At 38.9% G+C, this 24,272-nt stretch overlaps 1 long non-coding RNA gene across 1 annotated transcript; it reads right to left on the bottom strand.

Annotated features, from left to right (window-relative positions):
* Nucleotides 1-1,165: 1,165 nt before the first annotated feature.
* LOC127466796 (uncharacterized) lies at nucleotides 1,166-24,272 on the bottom strand. The gene is made up of 3 exons (XR_007902859.1): nucleotides 24,004-24,272; nucleotides 2,818-2,921; nucleotides 1,166-1,289 (listed from the first exon to the last, which is right to left on the bottom strand). It is a non-coding gene; the product is annotated as an uncharacterized LOC127466796 (long non-coding RNA).

Raw genomic sequence — 24,272 nt, 5'->3', positions numbered from 1 at the left:
CTAAAGCAGCGTGGACGCTGACGGAAGAATGAGTAAGATTTCAGATAAGTAAAGCCTGTTAGGATTTCAAGCATCCCACACCATAGAAGGATCCAGGAATCCTGCTAAAATGACACCACCCAGTTGATGATTTTCAGATATTTTTGAACTCACTTCATTTCCTTATCACTTTTTTAAAGGCCAATTTCTTTGTTAACATGTAAAAGAGTATTTGCAAAAGTCTCATATCTATGTCTTATATGAGAAAACAGCTAGTGGTTTGCATAACTGATTCCAAGATTGCTGCCATCTGCAGTATTCTAAATATCATGTCTCATTTCAGAAGAGATATAAGAAAAGAGGTATAAATATGTGACTAAGTGACATGAGAAATTTGACACCTAAAGAGTAGCATTTTTTGCATGATCTCAAACTCGATAGAAATGAAGCATGTATTTTTAGCGCTAAAAGATGTTAATTTCAGCATTCTGAACAAATGGGACCCATTGGCATTTACTTGAGAAAAAATTATAAACAAATTCCATGCGTGGACAAAATAAATACATATTCACTTCAGACATTGTCAATTATCTAAAATTAGGCTGGAATCTAATTTAGTTAGAAATAGAACCAGAAAATACTTCAAGTAAAACCAAAATTTTGAGGTAGCCAATGTGAGCAATAGGAGTTTTCAAGAGAACAGATTATTAAGAAAAATACAGAAGAAATTTTCACAACAAAACTTTGTAAACAGAAGAAAACAGTAATTTGCTGTCTCATAGCAAGAGAGAGTCCTATGATAAAGAGAATTATCCTCAAAGTTCTTAGTATCCAGAAACATCTGTTTTGACCCTTCAAATTGATGGCACTATGTTATGAAGAATAAACCTGTATTTTTTGCGGAACCAACAAAACAACAACAAAACCAAAGCAGAAATAACGTTAGCGTAACCACTATGCATATATATTTGATTTCCTTGTTCACAAACACCATCTGGAAAAGCCTCATCTACAAAAATGAAAGAACAAGTTAAAAAAGCATTTTTTTCCTTGTATTGCATTAACACCTGAACTTCATGAGGAGATGGGTCAAACTGAATGGCAAGTTAAATTTTACAACAGCAACTCAAAACAAACACAAACAAACCTAATCACATGTGAATATTTTGTATCATCTCATGTGCTTTGGTCTTGTTCAGAAAAGCCTGGAGAAGTATTGCTGGATAGGATCTGAAATGCACATTTGCCTGCCCCATGGTTACTCTGGAGACGTGCTTTTCCAGCTTGTTCCGAAACATTTCCACTCATTCCTGGAAATGTCGCAGAAAACTTGACTGAGGATTGCAGCAAGGGACTGGGCATTACTAAGCAGAACTAAGGGATTGCTCTGTGTGCTGGTTGTACTTGTAGTTTATACATCCCAGAATGGTATTTCCCTTTTTTCAGTCCCACATTATAATGCCTGGAGAACCGCTCTGTAGAATAGAGTAGTTCAGTTGGCAGGGAACTACAATGATTATCCAGTCCAACTGCCTGACCAACTCAGGTCTGACCAAAAGTTAAAGCATGGTAATAATGGCACTGTCCAAGTGCCTCTAAAACACTGACATGTTTGGGGCATCAAGGAAGCCCTAGGAAGCCTGTTCCAGTGACTGACCAATCTCTCCATAAAGAAATGCTACCTAATGTGTAGTCTAAAACCTCCCCTGGTACACTTTTGAACCATTCCCATACCTCCTATCTCTGCATCTGCCTCTTCACATCTCCACTTCAGAAAGCTGTAGAGAGCCATGAGGTCACCTCTCAGCCTCCTTTTCTTCAAACTAGGCAAACCTCATGTCCTCAGTTGCTCCTTATAGGACATTCCTTCCAGGCCCATCACCTGCTTTGTTGTCCTCCTTTGGACACAAAGACCTTCGTCCTTCTTAAACTTGTAGGGCTTCAAACTCAGTTCTTGAGGTGAGATTGCACCAACACTGAATCCAGGAGGATAATCTCCTCTCTTGATCTGCTGGTGATGCTGTGCTTAATGCACCCCAGGACACGAGTTGCCCTCTGGGCTTCCAGGGCACACTGTTGATTCATACTGAGACTTCTGCTGACCAGCATCCCCAGGTTCCTTTCTGCAGGGCTGATCTCCAGCCACTTCTCTCCAAATTTATACTTGTGCCCAGTGTTATTCCATTCCAGGTACAGAATCCAATATTTGGACTTAAATATCATGCCACTAATGATTGCCCAGGGCTCCAGTCTATCTAGATTGGAGATGGGAGTCCAGTGCTCCCCATTCTCTGTTATCCCTATTATATCTGATTATGTGTAGCACTTTCTAGTTGTTCCTACTGAATGTGCAGATTTTTTGATATTATTTCTCCCTTTTTATCTATTTTCTGCCTTGCAGCATAACTGTGTTTCTTCTATTTGTTTTTGGGGTTTTTTTCAATATAAGCACTCTACATGTTCCTTCACCCAAATCGCTCGTGAAAACAAACTAGAATAGAGTGACGGCAAACCCCTGTAGAGCTGCATAAATATATCTTCCCCTTTTGTCAAGAAACTGCTGAGAAGTATTTCTTGAGCACAATTTAGCTTACAGGTTATAGTTCTTTCATCTAAACTATGATTCTTTAGCTGGCTTGTGAATATCATGTTAAACATTGTGAAAAGCCTTACTAAGAACCAAGGTATAAAGTATTCACGCTCCCATTCTACCACAAATGCCATTATCCCACTGCAAAAACAGTTACTTGAATCTGAAAAGATTAGAGTACATGCTACAAGTTAGATGAGAAGAGAGTTGATGGCAACTCTTATCATTATAATTTTCCAGTTACTTACGAATGTGTTGCTGAATTATTTGTTCCAGATTCCTTCTGGGTATTAAAGTTATGCTGAGTGGTATGCAGCTCCTTTACTTCTCCTCATCCTTGTTTCCTTGTTCCCTCCAAAGAAAGGGAGAAAGCAACAATGATATCAATATATGACCCTTCCATTTTTGAATTTCCAGAGCTGGTTGCTGCTGGCTCTGACACCTTTTTAGGAAGTGTTTTTTCTGTTAAAAAATGAAGTTCATCAGGTCTGGAATAGCTGCAAACATCTTATCTATCTATCTTATTTACCTTTAACTGAGGCAGAGGGTTTGTTGCTGGTATTAACTTTGCTAATCTCTCCTTCTTACTGCTTTTTCTCCTGACAATTGAAAGGCAACACTGTCTACCTTGCTGAACAGTTAATTAAAAAAATTGAACCTTCTACAATGCTTCTTATCTTTTATAAAATGTAATGATGGCAAATATTTCCTGAAGTTCAATTAGAAATTCAGTTTACAAAAATTCAATACCACTCATAATTGCAAATGGTTCAGGCATACAATGGAATGAATTATTGTCTATTGTATTTCCTTTAAATCCTGGTTAACCTCTTGCTGCTTCTAAATTAGAATAAAAACAGACACATGTAGAATGAAAGTACCCCCAGAATATCAATATAAATTGACTGAAATATGTTGCTGAGGATGCAACTTGCATGTTAACAAACCTACTTCAGTTGTGATACAGAACTTGAAAGTGGGAGAATAATTCAATAATTGTCATGAAATGGCATCTTTTTAAACTGTTATTAAATGCTATGTAACCTGTGAGTGTAAGAAAGACAAAATGATGGCTTTTCTTGCCATAGTTGCACTGGAAAAGGGGAACCTTGACACCTTTTCTTTAGTAGAAGCTATTAAACCTGAAGGGAAAAGTCAGCACTAGATAAAACAACTTTTTGATCTGGCAGCTTCTAAAAGGTAATTTGCACTTGATCTGACTCACATTTTAAATATATACAGTAGACAATTAATTCAAACAGTAGTTGCTTTTGAAAGTCTTATTTTTGAAAGAACTAACATTCCCAGAACTAAATTAAAATGCAGTTTTAGAAATATGCAAGTTGAAAATGCTGTTATCTTCAATATTTTAGGCCATGGTACTCTTCTTGTCTACTACTTGCTTGTAGATCCAGAGGTACAGTTTAACTCAATTGCTGGGGCATTATTTAAGCTTTAATTAATAAAGGCATTTGAGCATGTGCTCAATTCTCATTTAAATCAGTGAGGGCTGAGTGCTTTGGTTCAGGCTGAGTCTATGTTTACTTCCTTTCATGAGTCATCCTCAGTCTTCAATAATAAAAGAACTCTAGAAGTAACTATTTCATATTTAAAAGAAATAGAAAAAACAGGGTATATCTGTATAAACCCTACGTCTTTTTCTCTGAAGATTTTTGGTGATTAGGATTTGCAGGAGTTGATGAAAACAGTGTAAGACAGTGGAGGAGGGGAGAGAAAGGGAGCAGCTCCTGTTCCTTGTTGTTTAAGGTGTGATAGAAAGCAGTGATGTATAAATTGCTGAAGTTACATGCTTTCTAAAATACTAGGTGTGAGGACTGCAGGGCTGTGCAGTGCTCTGCTGAGGCATCTGCAGGGCCTCTGCATCCATCTGGATGGGAATCAGCTACCAAACAAACACTGTAATGAGAAAACAAACAAAATGCTCTCCCACAGCACTACATTAGTCCTCAACTTAACACATCAAGAGGCAAAAACAAGGCATGGCAAATTGCAGCATTTTAAGGAGAGTTGCAGTAGGAGAAGATATTAATAATCCAGGTTAGAAAAGTAGAATAAAAACTTTTAAGGGCATTTCACATATTCACTGAAGCTGGAAGGCTGGGGCTTCTCAACTTGCAGCTCTCATCAAAGCTTAAACCAACTGCAGTGAGCTCAGAATTGAAGGCCTCAGTTGAGGAAAGCACTCAGTCAAATCCTTGAGTGTTTTGTTGACGTGGGCTAGGTTGAAGGATGTGCCTAATGTGCAGGTGCCAGTGCTCATAGAAATTGAATTGAAAATGCATGTCTCACAAGGACTGCATTGCAAAATTTCACATTTGCTTTCTGCAGAGGTTCTGCTGGAAAAACCTTCCTGCACAAGGTTTGCAGAAAGGCAACGCAAGCAGTGGCACGACAGCGATAGGAACAATGGTGTAACATTTAAATAAATACATACAACTAATTTTCATCTGCTATACCTGCAACCCCAAATGAGAGAAATTCAATGGAATACTGGCATTGTGTGGCAAGTTGAAAACACTATAAGCTGACTACTTGTTTTTTTTTGTCCTTGGACTTATACAGAACATGCAGTAGGACAAGAAAACAACCCTTGCCCTGAGTTTATAAATAAGCCATGATGAACAGACAGTTATAAAAGTATCTGTTGGACAGAAGAGAAGGAAAATTGATTTTAACTATACCTTAGAATCACACAAAAGCACATTGGCCACCTTAGCATGTGTGAAGCTATTTAACCTTCTCTTGATCAAGAATTGACCGAAAAGTACAACCAAGGAGATATGCCCTTAAGATTCTGAACATGCACAGACAAAAGTAAACAGTGCCTATACATTCTTAATAACATAACATTTAAACTGAAGCTTCTAAATAGTCATTTCTCAGTAGCCGTTGGCCAAAAAACAGAAAGTGTCCAGGGAGCTGCAGCCATGGGAATGTCCCCACTGCTGTTCAAACACCTACACCACTACCCTACTGTCTCCTCACTTCTCTTCTCTTTCTCTTCCACACACACACACACATTCTCAGAGTGAATTGTGCTCTCAGCATTGTCCCAGCTTGAACAAGAGAGGTGCTCACACACAAGAGCTTGTCTGCTTGGGGTGTTAAGTCATGCTACTGGAAAGAAGGGAATTGTGTGTGAATGAAAAATATCAAATCAAACGGATTCTGACCTTTTCCATAGTGCAGACTCCAGCCGCTAATTTGTTATATAAAATATTGGCATCATACTACACTTGTTACAGCACCATATATGGGAAGACTGAAAAGCACTTTTGTAATGGAAATGCAAGATTAAGAGGTAATTTTTAGCCTCTACATTTGCAATATGAAGCTTTTCCAACTAAGTACCAGGATTATTAAGTTCCTTAAAGGAATTTCTTTCAAGAAAGCAACTGCCAGTAGCCAAAGTCTAATAGGATAGTGCTTTAACTTGGAAGATACATGATGTCTTTCTACAGCTTAAGGGCAGCACAAGTGTTTTGAATTCATATTTTTGTACCCAATAATTTATCTTAGATCAAAGAAGTCAGCTAGCAATATGCCCTTTGGTACTATGTAATCACTTCTGTATCTTTGTAATATTAGATATGATGCTGTACTTGGAAAAATACATTACAAACACTACTGATGCTATAAACCTGGTCAGTCCTGATAAGAAGTATTATTGTTTCCTTTTTTGTCTTGGAATGAATGAAAAGCCATTTCACGTTCCTTTTTGAAGGAAGACACTTCTTCAAACCTTGAAAATATCTACCAGTTCAGAAAGAAATACATTCACTTCTGGCTTCCTTCTTTAGATCTGTGATTAGGTGATAAGGCAAAGACACGCATGCTAATATATTATTTGATTGCAATTAGGTCAACATTAATTTTTCAGCACTCCTGTTTAGTGAGAGCACAGCCTCAACATTCAGAGTTTGATGACAGTAAAGCAGTGATACAAACTCCCAGCAACTCATGTTCCAAGAATTATCCATGAGAAGTTGAAGCTGAAGAAAAATAGCAGTGTATACTTTCAAACTTTGAGATCGGGCATGGTTCTATCATTTCTACATTCAGTAGATCTTCACAGTAATCTCCAAAGAGCAAGCATGTCAAATTACACACCAGTGCTGTTGAGCTACAGATACATGAATAATAAGGGTGCAAGATAAAGCTCCCAAGGAGGTGTGGACTTTTTAATTGTCACCATGTTATCTGTGTCCTACATAAAAAAATATGAATAAACCACAAAACATTATGCCTTAGTTCCCCATATGACATGGGAGTAATTTTCATTCTCTCCCTGCATTCTGTGATCTGATGAGCTAAATTCAAGTCTTCCAGGTTAGAGTTGAAGCAGATATTGTTCTGTTAGAGACCAACAGATTCTTCCTTAAATTCATAGGAAATCATTGTAGTGTTCGATCTTACTTTTTCCAAATGAAAGGTTTTTTGAGCTTTGCTTTGTAATGAAGAGACAATTCCAGTTTCATGAAATGACTTTAAAAGCCTTAAATGAAACAAAATCCTCATGTGAGGATTACTGGCACAAAAGTGAACTGTGCCAAGATGGACTGCTAGTTGCAGTTACTATATTGAATCAAGTTAGTCTTTTCTGAGAAAATGAGGATAAATATTGCCAATAAAAGAAAATATAAACTGTGCTTTAGCTGTTTGGTCCATGTTTAAAAGTGATTACACATTTGTGGGGTTAGGTATAACAGAAAAGTGGTAACAGTGGCTCTAAATCACAGTTCAAAAAGATACATCTTCAACAAAACTCAAGCAGCTTCAAAAGAAGGTACGAAAGACAGAAAATCAAATTAGGTGCTTATTTTTGTCTTTATCTAGGTGTTCAATAGCCTTTTTGGGGTAGTTTGGTTCAGGTTTGCCTCAACTGCTGCTGTCACCAGGCTCTAATTACAGAGATGTTCGTTTTGCTCCTACTCAGCAAAATCACAATGAAGTGTAGTCTAACATATGCCTCCACAACTGCAGTTGTTCACGTTTTGCTACAGTGATATTAACCCTGTGCAGCTGCTGTGAGCTGTAAGATGCCATTACCACAATAAGTTTCTGATTAGATGGTCATGCATGATTAGCTAGGTTGAAGTTTGAACTATCCAACAGGAAAGGCAGAGCAGATACGTCCTTGGGAGATGCATTTGTGTCACTGTATTAATGATCATATCCTCGATATCTACTTACCTAGTTTGTCTCTACAGCTTTTATCAAACCTTTCATCTCACTACTACTCACCTTCCAGCCTAACCCATACTTCTTTCCTTCTGGAAGGCTGAATGAGAACAAGGACACTGCAGGACAGCTACTTGATTTGCTTACAGCAGTGTCCTCAAAGCCATCATTTGAGGAACAGCCTGGGTCTTTATGTGGCAAACTATTTTTTTTGCATTCTTTTTTTTGGAGGATTTGGAGATGGGTCAAAGATTTGTAGAGATTCTCCTATAAGATGGCACAGCTCTGTGGGCTGTTACCAGACGAGCAGCTTGGTGCCACTGCTAACACACAATATTTGTAACAAAAAGTGTCCTTGCCTTCAGCTAAACCATACAGCATTGTATCCTGGGAGTAAACACAAGAAGAAGAAAAAGAAAAAGGAAAAAAATGAAAGGATTATTTAGTGAGGCTGATTAAATTTGTGTTTCTTCCAAACACGAGAAAATAAGTCAAACTTATCTTTTTAGTAGAGCTAGGTCAGGGGACAATTCAGACACTTGTCACTGCTCAGCCTGCACGAGCATGCTGAGCTATGGACTGAGTTAATCAGGGCTTCAGCCAGAAGCTATAGGAGGCAGGGATGGAGCTTGACTCCTGCTCATGCCATGGGATGCAGCTGCTTGTCCTGCGAATCCCATTGCAGGAAAATTGATTGAACACTATGTTCTCATGTGGGCAGAGATTGACCTGCTTCTACCCAAGTTAACTCTATGGCTAGAGCTAGAGCCATAGAGAGGTGTCTTCATAGTGGAACATCCACAGAATGGTACCTTCATAATGGAACCTCCACAGAGTGGTACCATGCGGTAACGGGATGGGGCATTGCTACAGACTGGAAACTAATCAATGGAAACCAGGAAACACAGCAGGAATAAGTGGACAGCATTCAGAGCGGCAAGGATTGGAACTGATTTGGAGATGTGTACTGCTGTTGAACAGGCACATTCCCCCAGCCAAATTAACAGGGTACACAAAACTTGAAGAATTTCAAAGGAGTGGAAAAGGTGGTATGCTAGAATGCTGACAAAGACCAGGAGCAGATGTGCTGTTCAGATATTAAAACTATATAAAAACCGTAGCTGTAAGTTTTCCCACACGGCTGAAATTTTAAAGAATGTAACCAGAATGCAAACTTGCACACAGTTCAGCTGCAGAGAATTTTTTAATAGTTTCAACTCTAGCAGAAATATTTCAATACACACCCACAAGAAAATGCTCGGAGCAGTAAGAATTGAGACTGTCATTTGAAAAATCTCTCACTGCCAATTCTGCTGAGTACCTTCATGTGATGGGGAAAAGAGTGTTAGGAAAGACAAGGACCTTCACAAGAAAAAGCAGATGGATGGACATCAAAACATTCTTCATTTCCCACTGCTGAGACATATTAATACTTAAAAATCACTTCTCTGCCCCTGCCCAAGGTTTTACTTTTTTTTTTTCTCTACAGAATAAGTAAATCTTACTGACTTCTGCAGTTATTTGTTTTCTGCAGAAGGTTAATAGGACCTCCCAATTTAACTTCTTCCTGTCACATCTGTCTGATGTCATATGAGAAGAAGAGTCTGCAAGGTCTAACACTTCTGGTTTTGAACGCAGCTCAACAGACACACAGAGTCATCCTTGTTCCCAAATTGTTTCATTTATGCTGTGCACCAGGTCTCCAAGGGCAGCCTGGACATTTGCCTTGCTGTTCAGAAGAGGAAATTATTGTCACAAAGTTTCTTTGAAGAAAAAAGGTGTGGCAGAGGTGCATTGCTGAAAAATGGTTAGGAGGAATATTTTGAATCCTGACAGTTCAGGATCCTATAGCTAGATAGAAATATGCCAGCTCCTTTTGGGCAAGTTATAAAAATCATCATAAAATATTTCAGGTTGGAAAGGACCTTTACAGGCATTTAGTGTAATACCCAGCTGAAAGCAAGGCTAACTTCAGTGTTAGATCAGCCTGTTCAAGGCCTTTTGAAGTTTGGAAAATTTCTGGGGGTGGAGGAACTACGATGTCCCTAAGGAATGTGTTCCTGTGTTTAGCCAACCTTGCTGTGAAATTTTTTCCTCATGTTTAGTTGTAATTTGGCTGCCTTTTGTCATTTCTTTGTGAATCTCTGAATAAGGAAGGCCTGGATCTCTGTGCCCTTTTCTGCAGAGCTGGTCCCCAACAGGTTCCCAGACTGTACTCTTGTATGGGATTGTTCTGTTGCAAGAGGATGACTTTGCATTTGTCTTTGCCGAGTATCATGATGTTCTCATTGACCAGTTCCTTCCTCTTGTTCAGATCCCTCTGAATCTCAGCTCTGTCCTTCAGCATGTTGCACTCTTCTGACTTGCACTCTTCTGGTGTCGTGCATCAAATGGATGAGAATGCATTCCTTGCTGTTGTTCAGGTCACTGATAAAGATGCTTAAAAGTGCAACCTCCAGGACTGACCCTCAGGAAATACTATTTCTATCACCTATCCATTAGGTTTCAATCCCTTGACTGCTATTCTTTGAGACAAATGGTCCCAGAATTTTTTCTGCAACTTATAGTCCACAAGTCCAGTCCATGTCTCCTCATTTTGGCTGCAAAGAAGTTATGAGATACCATCAAAGTCTTGCTAAAGTACAGTAAAATAACATTCACTGCTCTATCCTCATCCACTGTATTGGTCATTTCATCACTAATGGTAATGGGGTTAGTTACATATAAACTACCCTTGGTAGACCTGATCTGGCAGTTCCCAGTTATCCTGTCTTTCATTTGCCTAGGAAGGACTTTCAGAGGGATTTTCTCCATAATCTTCCCACGGAGTAATGTGAAGCTGAATGTTCTGTGGTTCTCTGGACTCTCACTTCCCCTTCTTGAAAATGGACATGAAATTTGCCTTTTTTGAGATGCCAGGGACATCTGACTGCCCTGATAGAACTACTCCTGAAGAAATATGGATCTCAATCTTTAGTCTGTTGTTTTCCATTCACATGACATAAATACAAAATTTAGGAAATCTAGTTCATAAAAGTGAACAGTAAGACTTGCTCTAGGGACATAAGTGGAGACACAAGCTGGAAACATGGGTTGTAGGGCAAAGGTTTCAGGAAAGTGATTTAATCACTCACCACTGAGTCCAAAGGTGAATTGGGAAACATGTCCTGATCATACTTTATGCCTTTCTTTTTTAAGAATGTATTTAATCTATTCAATATTATATTTACAAAATTACTCTGGCAAGAGTACACTAATTCTGAAAAAAATAGCAAGCAAAGTAGTTAAAAAACATTCTTATTTTGTTAAGTGACACTGAACCTTTTTCCAACTTGCCATCTTTACAGTTTGTTTGGCAGGGACTCTGCTCTGGTATGGGATTTTTTTGATTTTTTTTGGTGTATGTGTGTGTGCTTCTTTTTTCCTTTTTTAAATACAAAGGAGTAATCTGGAGAATAAATTAACTTTGCCATAGGCCATAACTTAAGAACTAATAAGTAAACCATCTGTATTTCTCATTGCACACAGAAAGAGTTCAATTTCTCGAGGGGACTGTGGAAAGATTAGGGAGGACTGTACCTCTCGTTAGCTGAGGGAAAATTGTCCCATTTGTGATGGGATTTTCCAAATACACTACAGTCTTTCAGGTCAATAAGAGGCTTCCCCATTCTTGTGCAAGCCAGCAAGACTGTTGACAGCACATACAAGCTTTCTGAGGGCAAGCTTGGGAAGAGCCTGTCTTAGCAAATAAGCTTGACCCACAAAGAGACACAGCCTCTGCTCAGGTGTGGGGTCTGAAGAGGCAGCTATCAGGTGCTGAAGAACAACTTCAGACTTTCTGTTCTAGCCAAGGGTCCTTATCCAGTAACACAAGCTGACCCTTACAGTCACCCATATTTCCTTTTCTTTTGAAGCAGGATGATGTCACTACAGTGTAATTAAGTCAGTTCTTAAAAGTTTTGTAAAACATAAGAGGAATTCAGCTATTCTGGAAACAATAATTTATCAATTAGAGAAGACAATGAGCTTGATGGCAGGGAAGCCCAAATGAGCTTGATGGGAGGGAAACCCAAATCAACACTAAGTTCAGTGTTGTAAAAGGACAAATATATCACCAGGCTAAAGAGATCTTGAGTCAGTCTTCTGCCTCTGATGGGAATTGCATATTTACAGGTCATTTTAGAGTGTCTGTCAAACATGGGTGCAACAAACAGCAGATATTGAACAACTGAGTTGCAGAGCAGAGAGCTCAAAACACTGTGGTCACCTCAGCACTTTGATGTCACCACACAAAAGGGCATTCAGTACTTTTTCTTCTCTTTTTATGATTTGCTACAGAATAAAAAAATTTATTTTATTACATAGCACATTAATAGCTTTGGAGGCTGATTAAATGCTTTATTTATGCATTATGTCAGCGATTAATTTATCTCAGGGTTACTCATGGCTTGATATTTCAAATCAATAGAGATTATCTGTTAAATTAACTTTAAGGAGGTGAGCGAGCAATGCAGCACTTATAAACCTCCCAGAAAACAGTTTTATCTCTTATTAACCTAGCAAAATCACCATAGGCTTTCAAGGTATGCAGGGGTGAGCTTTTTAAACCAGAAGGGGAGCATTGATTATCTGAGGGTGTTTTATTACGAGCAACACAGTGATAACTAAATCATACCAGTGACTTCGGGAAAGGACACAGAAGCTGAATGTCACAAGAGCAAAGGCATCCAGAAAGGTATCCTTCTCCTCCCACTCCCACTGCCCAACATTTGTGCTTTGTGCAGAGCCTTTTGTGCAAGAGCAGATATAGAGGCCAGTCATGGAAGTCTGGGGAAAGAAAAGAGACAGATAACAAAGCCACTCCAGGACTAGGTCCACCCAGGATGAAGAAAATTTTACAAGGAAATGGAATGGAAGGAGGGGTTACAAAGGTCTGACTCAGTCTCTGTAGCCTTTGTGGTGTCCAGGCAAGGATATCTGAAACTGTTGCTCAGGAAATTAAAAAGTTCTGTGAGATCAGCTAATACACAACCATCACACTTCCTTCCCCTCAAAATAGCTCAGCTATGACTGTTTAAATAATATAATTCAAAGGAGAAAATAAGTCGGACCAATTATTATACTTTTTGACAGTACATAATATGTACTATTCAAAAATTTTCTGTACTTCTTTTGTGTTTCCACTATATTAGTGCTGCACAGTTCTATAGGACAGTTGTAGACAAGCAGGCATTTTGATCCAATAATACATAAAAAAACCTGTCTTCTCATTCATTTCATCCTTTCTTTCTTAAATTTGTTCTTGGTCTCTCATTCCCTACCCTAAGTTACCATGAGTTCTATATAAAACCACAGAATAATAGTGACAAGTTCTGATTTTTGTGAGGAAGTAACAGAAAAAGACATGCAAAACAAGTGATCTTGACCACCTGGCAAAAAGGGCTGGAAAAAGTGGGTAAAATTGCACATGAATAATTTATTTAGATGAAAAAAAATCAACTACATGAAAGGACTGGAAAGGAAAATATATGGGAAGACACAAAGGTTGTTTTACAGGAAAGAAGATCAAAGCAGGACAGTTTCTGAAGGTTGTGCAAAACACAAAGAAACAGTTTGACCCTTCTGTCCATGATGGCAAAAAGCAGTGGCCTAATGCGCAGCACTAATGATTGGAGTTAAAGATTAGTATGATCTTTAAATTGCTAAGGAGAACAAAATGTCATAGCAGACAATCCCACCTCCAGGTTTTTTAAGAGCAGAAATAAGTAAGGAGCTGCTTTGGGCAGTGGGTAACTTCCCCCTCCTGCTCTGGCCCATTCCAGACTGCTTGCTTTGTCACTCCAGAGATGCCCCAACTACCTGAAAGGACAAATTCCTCCTTAGGAACACTGCAGAAATAAAAGCTATTCCAAATGGAATATTAAAAAAGCCCCCCAAAAGCAGAATATTCTGAGAGCATCAGTCAAGCGATTAAATCAGAGATACAGGAGTGAAATAGTAATAAATAAAAAATAAAATTAAGGAGCTTTTATATCCTTGCTTAAATAGTTGACAGATTTGAGGGGGTACTGCTTCAAGTGTGAATATTTCCAAAAGGGATGAAGAAGCACATTTGTCATAACTGTGATTTCATCCATTGCTTCTGTGGGCAGTAGTAAAGGCCTTAATGAAGAATCCCAAATAAATGTCTTTTATTGTTAAAGATGCCTCAGACACATTCAAAATTTCAAAGCCTGTGTACGCCAAACTTGAAAGCAAAGCCACATTATTAGAAAGAGCATGAGAGGATGAGTGGCCTGAATAAAAGAGAATGGGCAAAAGTCACAGAACTGACAATTCAGTGAGAATGACTTATATACCCTGCCCTCTATGCATGCATGTGGAACCCTCTGATAATTTCTTTTTTATTGTGTGTTATTATAATAGCTAAGACACTTAAGTAGCAGATTATGAATGATTCATCTTGTTTCTAATTACTGACAACTTCAATCAAATATTTTGCTATTATTTAACATAGTATTTGCTCATAATTAATGCTCAGTTCTTTTTTTCTTTTCTGAGCACAGGCAATAGCAGCTCCTCAGCACACCAGAGCAGTCAGCCTGAGGTTTCCTCCTCTCCCCACTGTCCCCTTATGAGTAACCTGTCATGCAAACAAGCATTATGCCAGAGGACTGCTAATACAACCTCACATCAATGGAAAGGACTCTGGAGGGGAGCCACCACAGACTCTTGAGACTGACTTTCAGCTCTGATGAGACAGTAGAGTCTGTAATTAAGAACAAGAAGGACATGGTAGAGATAGTCTGCTGGGAATGTGTCAGTATGGTGTCAGCACCTGCTGCACTAATAAGCTGGTGCTTGAGTAGGATATCAATGAGTGAGTAGATAAAGGTGATCCAGCAGATACAATTTATTTGGATTCTCTAAAACTGACAAGGTTCTCATGGAAAAATTGTTAGAGGAACTAACAAGACTTAAGGAAAGGTCCTTTTATGAATTTTTATGTTCCTATTGTTTTATTAACCAAGCTTCCTACAAATCCCTGAAAACCTATCCCCTCAAATCTGCTAATCTCTCCAACATGGCAAAGACACAAGTACTACTAATCGCCTTTAGACCATCTAGAAGGCCCTAAAAGAAATGTACGACTTGTATCAGGAAAACCAAGGAGTTGCAAAGTAAAGAAACATCAGCTGCAATCTCAGCTCTAAATTTCTGGAAAACTACCTTGAGTAGTTGTACTAGACCATGCTTTCACATTTACATTTCTGTAAACTGTGAGGCTACATGAAAACTCAGCATCAGCTCAGGAAAAACAAAACATTACTCTAAATGGCAAATTCAAATTTTCCTCCTGCAAATGTTGACAGTAAGCAGTCCACCTCTCCAGTTCCCCACCCAGCTGTAAATGTACTTGTTAAGCAAATATTCTTTTACTGCTCATTTTCCTTCCTTCTCTCCAACCATATCCCATTCACTAACAGCTCTAGGTTCAGTGGGTATTGCCCTATCTACCTTGTTTTGCATTTCTCCTGAGAAAGTACCCGATCTTATGCTTTATGAGTTCAGTTGTAGCAACCTCAGTTCATAAAGCTGCCTGGTAGATGTTCACTAGGACTCAGCCCTGTTGCTGTCACCCACAGGTTTAACAAGTCTTATTCACCCCATTGGGATCTTTTGTGAGTATTTAGTTCTAGACATAACCTTTTAACAACCACCTTTCTAAGCACCTTGTAGAAGCACAGTAGGAGAGGGAATCAGGAACATTTATGAGCCTTGAGTTTCCTTCTCAGTCTGTTTAGTTAGAGTGGCTTCAAATGATTGGTAGAAAAAAAAATATAAAATCTTCATAATCTCCACAGTTCAGCAGTAAATGGGGTCACAGAGCTCTTTCTATACCCAGGCTGGTTGAATCCAGTCCCACAGTGGTCTCCCTATGTAAAAAGCCAAGAGAGAAGCTTACAACAGGGAGGATGTGTAATTTCCTATCTCTTCTCAGAAACCCAGCACCATTCACAGGGAAAGAGGAGAGAACAGGAGGTGAAGGTTCAGATCTAAGGCTTAGTTTCCTCCATTCACAGCCTGCCTACTGACAATTTCTCTCAATCACTCTTTCTTCAGCTTTTCTCAGGTCTAATTGGCAGATGGCAGCAGGCAGGGCAGGGACTGGGGCTAAGGAGGCCACAAGAGAGCAGGGGCAGAACTGGTTTGGGAAGTGGGAGGACCCAGAGACACGAGTGCCTGTCAGCACTGGCATAGCAGTTGCATAGATGGATTCACTGTAGAGCAAGAAGAAAGATTTCCTATGGGAGGTGGTAGATATTTTAAGATGATTGTTGAGCACCTTGACTAATATTGACTTTTTTTCTGCCTTTCACAAACAAATACATGTTATTTTCCACTTATCTCTCTTTATTACTCTTTTGTTACTTTATTTATCTCTCTTATTACTCTTCTACAATCTGTTTTCAAATAAAAATGTGTCATTTTTTCTTAGCGAATTAAGAACTCATACATAAAAGTTATTTCAACAGGAACAAACCCACCACAGAAATCACGATTGCAATGTGCCAGAAATCCACTGATGAATGAACTTGACGTGGGCTCCCATCCACACAGGCATAAATCCCTAACAAATGGCAGAAACTAGACAAACATCTCAGGTGGAACCCATGTTACCTAATTTAGACATTCAAATCTCCAGTTGTACAGCAGTTTCAGCAGCTGCTATTACACTGCTCAGTTCCCAAGCTCTGCAGTTTCCTCCTGTCTCTCCTCACTTCCAGCTTGCCCAGGCCATTATTTCCCTCTGCAGAACGGTGACAAGCAGTAACAAGATTAGTGTTGCTTGACTAGAGTGTAAATATAGATACAAAGGATCATTTCGCTCATCAGTGGGCTGTTATTTAGAAACAAAGCTAGTGATATGGTCCATACCAAAAAGAAAACCAAACCCCAAAACGAGCAATGCCCAATGGACAGTGCTAACATATTCCTTTCATACATTCTTTTGCTATTAGATATATTGATTTATTATAAGATTAGCATTTAAAAGATGGGATTTCACACTGATCAAATTACATTCAAATTAAATAAATAACCCCAGGAAAAAGATAACACACACACTCAGATCCAACTTATTGGTATGGGTTTTATGGTGGCTAAGATACAAAATTTGTAAAGAAAAGAGAAGAAAATATTTTTTCAAAGCCTCAAAATAAATCCTTAAGCTTTACACACACATGATTTTACAAGAACAGATCCTGATATTAAATTCTGAGTTTAAGTGCCACTTCTGTGTCTAGATGACCCCAGCAAGATGTTTCTATTGTTTGCTGTAAAATGAATGCTTAAACAGGTATTTGGAATAGAAAAAAATGTCCTAAACTTTGAGATTAGGTTTCCAGCAGAAGTAATAAGGCTTGATTGTTTTACTCTGTTTTGGAGAAATCACATTTCCTCCTAATCCTTTGCTTCCTGTTTAAAATATCGATAATTTCCAGATTGTTACTTAGATGTTTTAACTAAATGTGAAGAAATCCACTGGTGCCGCCAAAAAAACAGCAGGAAAGGAATTTCCCTGGTTTCTACAAACAATGCATACCTAGATCACAATACAAAGTCTAAAACAAACTGTAAAACATTTTGAATAATAAGCATACCAAACTGATGGAGTTCTACTCCAGCATTCAAATTATATTGGCCATTTAACACAACTTTGGTGCAGAAGCTCAGCTACGAGACCAGTTGATTTTAAAACCCAGAAACTGCAATGTAATGCAATTTCAGGAAATATCAGGCAATTTCTTTCCAGCCAAGAAACCCATCACTTGTCCTACCTCAAGGTGTGCTTATGAGATCCCTGCTAACAGAATTTAGCCCGGGGCACATCTGCACCCAAAGGGCCACCTGAACCTTAGGGGTACAGACATACTGTCTCGGGGGGGGGTTCAGCTGTTACAGACTAAAATGGGGCTGTTAGGTTTGTCTGTCTTTCAGTGAAATGACTTCAGTACAAAATAGATAAGTTTTGAGTGCCACAGTTGTGAGCAAGCAATGTTTTGTATAACTTCTTCTCAAGGATAGGGAATAGTTACAAGTTCTTCAGCTCAGAGTAGTTGCTGTCATCTAGGAAGTCATTCATCACCAACGAGATCAAATAATTTCCTAAATATGTGCTAAAAATTCCTTTCTTTATCCAGGGATTTCATCCATTTGATTTATTAATTCATTATATAGAAGTAAGCACTAGTTTATGGTGAACAAAGATGACAGAATACAATTTTTATCTAATAATACTAAAGTGAAGGGACTGAAACATGCTTTTGAAGTTGAAATGTCTATTAAAAATTTATAGTGAAAAAATTCTCATTAATTCAATGCAGTTTTTCTAGTACACTGCCATTTATTTATTTATCTATTTATTTATTTATGCGGTTTTATTTATTTCATTATTTATTTTAGAAAGAATGGGTTCACAGCAAAGCTCAGAAGATTTTTAGGAACAGTTTAGTGAAATAATCATAAGGTATCTGCTGAGCTTGCACAGGTGGGATTAAATGACTTTTGGGGAATCTTTTCAATGCTTCATCATCTTATGAATGTACTTAAAAATTTGGCACATCGTAAGAAATTCTTCTAGCCCTTACAAAGGATGCAGTAAGATGATTACAAACAAAAAGACCATATTAACACAGTGCAGGCCAGAATATTACAAGAGAATGAAACTAAGAAACATAGTCTATCAAAAAAAAAATAGAACTGGACTAACACACACTTGAATTAATAAAATGATTTTTCTTTTTCTTCCAGTAAAAGTGGAACGGTTGAGATGGTGTAAATTCCTTAAATATGTCAGAAAACAAGAGGAGGAAGAAAGAAGGAAAAACAAATCCCACAGATTTTCTATGAAGCTCCTATAACCTTTATAATCTAAATGTACACATCTTGACATGTTTCATTTCAGTTGTGTTTTAATTCACACAGAATTTATGTTGTGGATGCATCCCTCCAAGAAGGACTCAGACTATCCTAGTTGATTTTCCTGGATCTCTGCCAGATCTTTTCAACCTCCTCTCAGGTCTTCAGTCAAAAACCCTATATAGCAGTACTGCTTCTGGTCCACATCCTGATCACGTCTACCCTGCAAGTTTCAATTAGATGAATTATGAATTAACCTTTGAGCAGCTTCTCCTTGTTCAGGAGTCAGAGCTTTGATCTTGGACAGTAGATAACTGAAACAAAAAAATCCATTCCTGGTTTCTTAGTGGTTTTTTAGATATTTGCTTTCTTACTGGAGAAAAGAAAATGTACTTCCTCAAAATTACACACTGGTTATGTCTCTCCACAGGGACATAAGATGTCTTTCGAATCTTGTACAAGACAAAGTGATCAGAATCACAAGTCTTTGGACATGATTTTTAACATTTTATTTACAACTTCTTGATGAGCAACATTAAAGCTGATACACCAATCACTAATCTGGTAACGAACATAAGCAACCTTCATGTTAAGACACAGAAAAGATGTGTCCCCTGTATGAGACCTTCAATGACATCTTGCAATATTTGAACACAACTTGCAACATGAAATCACCTCTGTATTGCCATTTATTCCCTCTTGCTTCTGTCAAATTAACAGTTACACGCCCTAAAACAGATCCTTCATTACCAGTTGACAGGGACTGCAGTGAGAGTCTGATTGTCCCTTTTGATCAAGATCAGAATAAAAATCTTACCTGTAAGTCCGCAGATAAGAAAATCAGGATCAGAATGAGTAACTGACAATCATTAATAAAATAATAAATAGGTTAACCAAGCTAACAGAAAAAAGATTATGAGGGAGAGAAGGAGGAAACATATCTCAGTGACAGTTCTTCACATAAATAGCAGCTGGTCTGACTGAGATCCTCTGGAATGCTCTCTGCTATGTGTAAAGCAAATTATCCTTACATCTTCCTTCAGTCCTCTTCACGTCAGAAAACTAAATATTTGTGTAAGCCTCATGTTTTTGAAGCCTTATTAGATGAATTTTGGTCCATAAATCCTATGTAGCCTGTATGAACTCCATGTACAAGAAAGTTTTAGCTGTCCTGATAAAACCAGCACTAGAGGGGAATAGAGTCTACATGCTGCTATAAAATATATGTTCATTTTCTTCATGAAAAACAGACAGTCACAACTATCTACTCTTTGTATCATAGCTTCTCTGATGAATTTGCATGACAAACACTACCAAGATGAATTTCAATATTACATTGATTGCTTCATTTAGAGGGATCCTGGTGCAAGTGACAGTACCATCTGACCCATGGATAACAAGCCCTAGAACATAATGCACCAACCTCCACAACAAAATAAACAAACAAAAGTGTATGTGTACATATAAAGTTTACAAAACTAACTTTTTCATGTACTTTTTTAAATGAGCTGCATTTTCAGAGACCTTCCAGCTGAAAACCCTAACAATGAGAAAGCACTTCTAATAATTTTGTATGTATCTATAACAAAGGATGACATTCAATATTAGACACATTCCTTGCTGCTATTTTATTCATTTTTTTCCTCTTCATAATAACCATACTAGGTTACAGGGAAAAAGAGATTTAGGGTAAAAAATGTAATCTATGGCTCTGCTGCCCAGAAGTTTCAAATTCTGACCATGTGACTCTTTTTTATTAAATATTCTTTCATTCTTCTTTTAAAAGATTTTAACTATTTTTATTATTCTAACTTGATTAGAATGTGTTTCCTGAAAATCCTGATTTGTATGTCAAATTGAACTGTCAGAGACAGTGTATAGCTGGTGTGTGATCACTTTTATCAAGGAGGTGTCTATTGCATTTCAAAAGCAAAGATTTATTTCTGAAAAAACTGAAGCAATGGTATTTTTCATTAGCATTATGTGACACCTGTACTGGTATTCACAAGATGATCATTCTGAATTCATCAAGTAAACTAGTCTTTTTGCTGTGTCCATTCTTGCCGTATAAACACTGATGTGCCTGTTAGCTGAACTTATTTTTTAGAGAAATGGTATTGTCCAAAGAACATAACACCTTTACTAATATGGGTTAGTAGACATGTTACGTGAATAACAGTATTATACACATAATAACTGGTGAAATGAATAACCAGTGACAACTGATTATACTCAGTACAGGAAACATGGATTGTATTTCATTTTCCCAGACTCCTTGCAGCAGCACAGTGCAGCTGCTCCTTCAGAGTTACCCAGCTGTGACTGTTACCTGGTCAGATGCTGCTTGTTTTGCATCGGTATTAACCACAGTGCTCGTATTCCACTTATTTTCTAATGTACTTTTTTGATGTACGCCATATGCTGATTAACATCTCATAAACTACCTTATTATCATCAATCTGTATTCACCATTTTGGCTTAACTTTTTAATATTATACACTCTCAGTAAAGAGGGTTTGGAGTCAGCAGAGCTGCTCTGATGGGATTGCACCTGATACACCCCACAGAACGGTGCTTCTCCCAAAAAAAGGGAGACTACCTTAGCTACCATGACAACCATTGTGGTGTTAGACAATGAACTTCCTACTCCTCTCAGTTTTAAAGAAGTACCCCCCTACCCTGTCTACTGTAACCTCTAAATTGGTTGTTATAATAATCTTCAGAAGGTCTATAGCCAGAAATACAGGGACACCGTCTCCCACAGCATACTCCTGAAAAAGCTGGCAGCCCACAGCTTGGACAGGGGAACTCTCTGCTGGGTTAAGAGCTGCCTGGAGGGCTGGGCCCAGAGAGTGGTGGTGAACGGTGCTGCATCCAGTTGGTGGCTGGTCACTAGTGGTGTCCCCCAGGGATCAGTGTTGGGCCCAGTTCTGTTTAATATCTTTATCAATGATCTGGATGAGGGGATTGAGTCCGCCATTGATCTGCTGGAAGACAGGAGGGCTCTTCAGAGGGACCTGGACAAGCTGGAGAGATGGTCTGATTCCAATGGGATGAGGTTCAACAAGGCCAAGTTCTGGGTCCTGCACTTTGGCCACAACAACCCCATGCAGCACTACAGGTTGGAGACAGAGTGGCTGGAGAGCAGCCAGACAGAAAGGAACTTGGGAGTTTGGATTGTCAGGAAGCTGAACATGAGCCAGCAGTGTGCCCAGGTGGCCAAGAAGGCCAATGGCATCCTGGCCTGGATCAGGAACAGTGTGGCCAACAGGACCAGGGAAGTGATTCTTCCCCTGTACTCAGCGCTGGTGAGGCCACACCGGGAGTCCTGTGTCCAGTTCTGGGCCCCTCAGTTCAGAAAGGATATTGAGGTGCTGGAGCAGGACCAGAGAAGAGCAACAAGGCTGGTGAAGGGACTGGAGCACAAGTCCTATGAGGAGAGGCTGAGGGAGCTGGGCTTGTTCAGCTCAGCTTGAGAGAAGGGAAGGCTAAGGGGAGACCTCATCACTCTCTACAACTCCCTGAAAGGAGGTTGTAGCCAGGTGGGGGTTGGTCTCTTCTCCCAGGCAACCAGCAGTAGGACAAGAGGGCACAGTCTTAAACTGTGTCAGGGGAGGTTTAGGATGGATATTAGGAAGAAGTATTCACAGAGAGAATAATCAGACATTGGAATGGGCTGCTTGGGGAGGTGGTGGATTCACTGTCCCTGGAGGTTTTTAAGATAAGACTGGCTGTGGCATGGTCTAGTAACCATGGCAGCAGTGGATCAAGGGTTGGACTTGATGATCTCGGAGGTCCTTTCCAACCCAGTTGATTCTATGATTCTATGCCTAAGAATAATCTTGAAACCAAGACTTCTTTCTTTGCATATTAAACTTTTTGAATGTACATAAGAAGTAAGCAAGACCACCAAAGACTATCCTTTAAAAGACTAAGACTTGCCCTGCTACTAATGAATAAACGCAGACACATGCTCTGAGAAGACGGCTACATGTAGGATAACCAGACCAGAAAGAAGGGCTTCTATATAGGTATTTGTAAGTAGTCTGCTCTGGAATATCAAGATGGGACTTCAAAATACAGTCAGCCCTCTTCCCAATCTTGCTGGATATCCAGCTTTTAACAACCACTTGTTCAGTGCTTTAGGCATTTGGATCTCATTTTGACATGTTGGATAGTCCTCACACAATGATTACTATAATTGTGTACCTAACTGGGCTTTGGGTTCATTTGTCAGGAACAAAATCCAAACGATGGATCTCAATATAACTCATAAATATTTAAGTATTTTATTTGGTCTGTTCCTAATTTAGAGACATCTGGCTTAAAGGGAGATGATTCTACTTCTGCTATAATGCTATCGGCTTCCTCAGAGAGCAGCTGTTCCATTTTATTCCAGTCATCTTCAAATTTTTCTTATAAAGCTATATAATTCCTAGATCCTTTTGTCATATCAGATGGTGAAAGAAGAAACAGCTGTGATAGTTGTGTGCCTTTGCACTTAGTAGCTACTCCAGATACATGAAGGAAACACTCTCTTTAACATGCAAAGGGAAAGGTAATACAAATTACTCATGCTGCTGAGACTGCAAGAACTCTTAGCAACTAGTACAGTGGAGAGAGGTAGTGAAAAGGGTTGGACAAATTAAACATCCTGTGGGAAAATCTGAATTCCTGTTCTGTTCCAATTATTCCGAGTGAAACCTAAAAGATAAGAAAAAGGAAATCTTAAACTCCTCATTTGAGACAGACTTATCTAGTATGGCAAAAGTTTACCTGTCATACACCTGAGGGGTTGCTCCTCAGTTCTTTAAATAATGGGCATATAGGATCAAGACAGTGTTCAACCCATGGATCCCAAAGTGATGAATGAGTCAGGAGGACTTGTTATACTCCAGTACAAAAGCTCCAGGCTTTTACCAGTTGTACACTTTAATTTTAGACTTCAAGAGATTTCGCCCACATGAATGCTTGCAAAGTCTTTGATTCTTTGATACCTTGAGTTCACATCTGGAGAAGAACTATACATTTTTCTATAAGAGATTTCTTTTAATTGGGTGAGAAAATAGAGGTTTTGGCAAAAAGGGTTTTACAGAAATAACATGCAACTTCCTAAAAGCATTACAACAGATTACTGAGACTAGCAAGCATTGTTACAGTTAGGGAACCTTTGTTACACTCAGTAAACACAAATTCCGTACAATTTAAGTGAAATACAGAACAGTAGGTGTTTAACTCGCCCACAGGAGTAAAGAGAGATCAAGAAAAGAAAGAACAAAAAGACAAAGAGAGGAGAGAGACATATTTACCACTCTGGAGGTCACATGCTGAGAAGTCAGGAAGGCAGAGGCCAAGGGAAGATGGAGGCCATGTGTGTGCCTGTTTATAGACTTTGGCCAGTCCCCCTAGATTGGGACCTTTCGTTCACTGCCACTCACTGTCCCTCTAGCCAAAGTGAGGGGTGTCACAGCCACTTAGAGGCTCCAGGGGGTGTGGTGTGGGTGGGCCACCACATGGCCTTTTTGACAGCCCAGCCACATGGCTTTCCCTGCCATGTGCTCTGTGTGGGCACAGCCAT

This window comes from Manacus candei, unplaced genomic scaffold (assembly GCF_025592945.1).
Source record: "Manacus candei isolate 608988 ecotype Guabito, Panama unplaced genomic scaffold, ASM2559294v1 h1tg000011l, whole genome shotgun sequence".
NCBI lineage: Eukaryota > Metazoa > Chordata > Aves > Passeriformes > Pipridae > Manacus > Manacus candei.
The sequence above is the reverse complement of the archived record's forward strand: the minus strand, read 5'-3'. Positions and strand labels throughout refer to the sequence as shown.